A 4,407-nucleotide genomic window follows, 5' to 3' on the forward strand; every position below is an offset into this window, starting at 1 on the left:
TTTTGAGAAGGAGTCTCACCCTGTCGCCTAGGCTGGAGTACAGTGGTATGATCTCAGCTCACTGCAACCTCCGCCTTACAGGTTCCAGCGATTCTCCTGCCTCAGCCTCCCAAGTGGCTGGGACTATAGGCGCGCACCACGACACCCGGCTAATTTTTGTAATTTTAGTAGGGATGGGGACTCACCATGTTGGCCAGGCTGGTCTCGAACTCCTGACTTCATGGATCCGCCCACCTGGGCCTCCCCAAGTTCTGGGATTATAGGCGTGAGCCACCACGCTGGGTCGAAAACAGCTTTATTGAAGCAGCAGTGTTACAGCTCTGTGACTGCTCCTGCACGGCAGGGATACCCCATAGGCCATGTGCTGAGACTAACCGCTCAGGGCAGTTCTGTAGTTACATTTATACATTTTTTTGTTTTGTTTTAGACAAAGTCTTGCTCTGTGGCCCAGGCTGCAATGGCGTGATTTCAGCTCACTGCATCCTCTGCCTCCGGGGTTCAAGAGATTCTCCTGCCTCAGCCTCCCAAGCAGCTGGGATTACAGGCACCCGCCACCAGGCCCGGCTAATTTTTGTATTTTCAGTAGAGACGGGGTTTCACCATGTTGGCCAGGCTGGTCTCAAACTCCTGACCTCGGGTGATCCACCTGCCTTGGCCTCCCAAAGTGCTGGGATTACAGGCGTGAGCCACCACGCACGGCCTAGACCTATTTTTAATTACATATAGATTAAGGGGCAGATTACGCAGAAGTATCTAGGGAAGGAGTAATAACTTCCGGGTTGTGGGGTCACTGCCATGGAAAGGGGCAGTAACTCCTGGGTGTTGCCATGGCAATGGCAAACTGACATGGCACACTAGTAGGCATGTCAGAGAAAGTTGTTTCGGGCTGGGCGTGGTGGCCCACACCTGTAATCCCAGCACTTTGGAAGGTTGAGGTGAGCAGATCACCTGAGTCAGGAGTTCGACCAGCAGGAGAATCACTTGAACCCAGAAGGTGGAGGTTGCAGTGAGCCGAGATCGTGTCACTGCACTCCAGCCTGGGTAACAGAGCAAGACTCCTTCTCAAAAAAAAAAAAGTTGCTTCGGCCTCCTCCCTGTTTTAGTTAGTCCTCAATTTGGTCCAATGTTTGAGCCCTACCTCCAGAGTTGAGTCCCACCTCCTACCTCAAAGGAGGTGTATAAATTGTTCCACAACAAATTTTATTTTACAAGACAGCCTTGGTCTTAATTCACGCATGAGAATTCTGAGTAAAATACTAAGTAACAAAATATGTGATACCAATGCTTTATAATTGAACTCCTCTCTACCCTGAATCCAATAGATCCTAATAGTTAGGCAGGAATATCATCATCCCTCTTCAGCCTGAAGAAGTTGCAGAAGATGGATCTTCCTCCCTCTACAACCCTTAGGATTAAAGCTTCTCTTATAAAAGGGAGTGGGGGTGCCGGGCGCGGTGGCTCACGCCTGTCATCCCAGCACTTTAGGAGGCCAAGGCGGGCGGATCACGAAGTCAGGAGATCGAGACCATCCTGGCTAACTCGGTGAAACCCCATCTCTACTAAAAAATACAAAAAATTAGCCAGGTGTACTCCCAGCTGCTCGTGAGGCTGAGGCAGGAGAATGGCATGAACCTGGGAGGCGAAGCGAGCTTGCAATGAACCGCAATGGTGCCACTGCACTCCAGCCTGGGTGACAGAGTGAGACTCCGTCTCAAAAAGTAAAATAAAATAAAATAAAAATAATAAAAATAAAAGGGAGGAGGGAAATGTCAGACGCATGTGAACCAGAGTGATTCCATCTTGAATAGGAGCCAGGTGAAATAAGGCTGAGGCCCACTGGGCTGCATTCCCAGGAGGTTAAGCATTCTAAGTCACAGGATAAGGCCGGAAACGGTGGCTCACGGCTGTATTCCTGGCACTTTGGGAGGCCGAGGTGGGTGGATCACCTGAGGTCAGGAGTTCGACACCAGCCTGGCCAACATGGTGAAACCCTGTCTCTACTAAAAATACAAAAATTAGCCAGGTATGGTGGCTGCGCCTGTAATCCCAGCTACTCGGGAGGCTGAGGCATAAGAATTGCTTGAACCTGGGAGGTGGAGGTTGCAGTCACCTGAGATCGTGCCACTGCACTCCAGCCTGGGTGACAGAGCGAGACTCCGTCTCAAAAAACAAAAAAATGAAAAGAATATGAGAGTGTTCCTCTGAGGCTACAAACTGCCTATGCATGCTGAGCCCCGCTGGCAGCATCCCGTGCCTCTCAAGGTGTCTATCTTTTTCAGCTTCTAGGTTGTCTGCATCTTCTAGTTTCTGTATAACTGTGTCTCTGACCATCTTTTGGTCTCTTGGCCTATTTGCCCTGGGCTCATGGCCTTTCGTGGGTTTGTTTCCCCCTCTGTCCCCTCCCTCTCTCTCCACTCCATCTTCAGGCCTCTGTCTCTTTTTCAGTCTGTCTTGTTCATCACCCTCATCTCTCTTCCCTGTCCTATTCTGGTCTCATCTCTCTTCACTTACCTGAGTCATTTTGTAGTCTGATTTTCTCTGTAATCCAGCTCTTCCCTTCTCCATCTCTCTTCAGTTCTCCATTTGACTTTCTCCATCTTTCTCATTTAAAAAAAAGCTTTTTCAGGCCGGGCACTGTGGCTCACGCCTGTAATCCCGGCACTTTGGGAGGCCGAGGCAGGCAGATCACCTGAGGTCGGGAGTGCGAGATCAGCCTGACCAACATGGAAAAACCCCATCTCTACTAAAAATACAAGATTAGCCGGGCGTGGTGGCACATGCCTGTAATCCCAGCTATTTGGGAGGCTGAGGCAGGAGACTTGCTTGAACCTAGGAGGCGGGAGTTGCGGTGAGCTAAGATCACGCCATTGCACTCCAGCCTGGGCAACAAGAGCGAAACTCCAAAATCCGTCTCAAAAAAATAAAAATGTTTCATTTTTGTTCTTTTGAAACAGGGTTTCACTCTGTCACCCAGCCTGGAGTGCAGTGGCGCAATCACAGCTTACTGCAGCCTCGACCTCCCAAGCTCAAGCGATGCTCTCACCGCAGCCTCCCAAAGTGCTGGGGTGACAGGCGTGAGTTACCGTGCCCTCTTTCTCATGTTCTGTTTTAATCTTTTTTTCCTCCCTTGTGTCCTTCCAGTGTTCACTCTCCATCACCTTCTCTCTCCATTTCCCCATCTAATACTTTATCTCCCAATATCAGAAGCTTTAATAATAGCTCATGCTTACTTACCGCTTACTCACGTTAACACACAAACCTATTCCTATCTGTAGGATTTATTCCTATCCCACACCTATGTACATACACACACACTTTTCTCACGACTGTAAGGCACTATGATCGCCCCCTATTTTACTGAGCAATAGAGAGGCTAAGTGAGTAGCCAAGTGTCAGGTGAGGAACTCAAATCTAGGGGTTCGGGCTCCACTCCCTCACTTTTCCATTTCTCAGCATCATTTTCCATTACCTCCAGTTTTTGGGGGGTTCTCCCTACTTCACTGTCTCCAGCCTTCCGTATCTCTCGGTGTCCCACATGATTCAGTGTATCGTTTCTCCATCTAAATCCTATTTTTTCTGTTTCTAGCGTCCACGATCAGTTTCCGACTTTCCCCTCCACTCCCCAAGTTTAAGGGCGACCACGCCTCTCGGCCTCTGGTCTGAGCCTCTGGCTGGAACCTATCGCAACTCTCGCCCACGCTCTCTAGTTTTCAGCTTCCCTCCTCTCCCAACACCCTCGTCTTTCAGTCCCTCAGTTTCTCGAGGCTTCTTTTCGTGCCTCCATTTCTTTCCGTCTCTGGCCTGTCGCCCAGGTTCTCCCAGGGACGCTCAGGTGCCATCTCCGTCCGCGTCTGCCGGCCCTTCGGCTGCCTCCTACATTTCTCCTCATCTCGAGATTTCCCTCGCCCCTGGGCTCGCACCCCAAATTACTCCCGACCCGCCCAACTCCAGCGGCCACCGCTGCCACCACCCGGTGCACCCGCCCTGCCCCCCTCACTTACTACAAGCCGCGAACGCCTTAACTTCCGGTCCCAAGAGCCCAAGTCTTGCGCCTGCGCACACCGCCATCTCGGTCTGACCCCGCCCCGCCACCACAGAGGAGCCAAGCTCTGGGCTGCCCAAGACCCATCCTGAGCCTGTGCACCGCACGCTTCCGCCCCGCCTCGCTTGGGGCGGAGCCTCGAGAGATTGCGCCCTCTAGAGGCCAGTAGAGGCGTTGCGGTACAGACTTGCAGGCACCTCCTCCCCGACCCCGCCTTCTCCTCCCCAGGCATAGCCACGTGCACCCCAGTTCTGCTACGCCGAGGTTTTAACCCAAACCCCGGGCCCAGGCACTTTTTTTTTTTTTGAGACGGAGTCTCGCTGTGTCTCCCAGGCTAGAGTGCAGTGGCGTGATCTCAGCTCACT

General features: G+C 51.7%; 1 protein-coding gene across 2 annotated transcripts in view; it reads right to left on the bottom strand.

Moving 5' to 3' along the window:
• Positions 1-4,072, bottom strand: part of DHX34 (DEAH (Asp-Glu-Ala-His) box polypeptide 34) — a 44,110-nt gene extending 40,038 nt beyond the window's left edge. Inside the window, exon 1 of one of the 2 annotated variants that reach the window (XM_011926491.1) lies at positions 4,002-4,072. The gene's annotated coding sequence lies outside the window, so the exon portion shown is untranslated. The other variant, XM_011926500.1, reaches the window with a different exon arrangement.
• Between the last annotated feature and the right edge of the window lie 335 nt (positions 4,073-4,407).

The sequence above is a fragment of the Colobus angolensis genome, unplaced genomic scaffold (genome assembly GCF_000951035.1).
Source record: "Colobus angolensis palliatus isolate OR3802 unplaced genomic scaffold, Cang.pa_1.0 Scaffold119, whole genome shotgun sequence".
Taxonomy (NCBI): Eukaryota; Metazoa; Chordata; class Mammalia; order Primates; family Cercopithecidae; genus Colobus; species Colobus angolensis.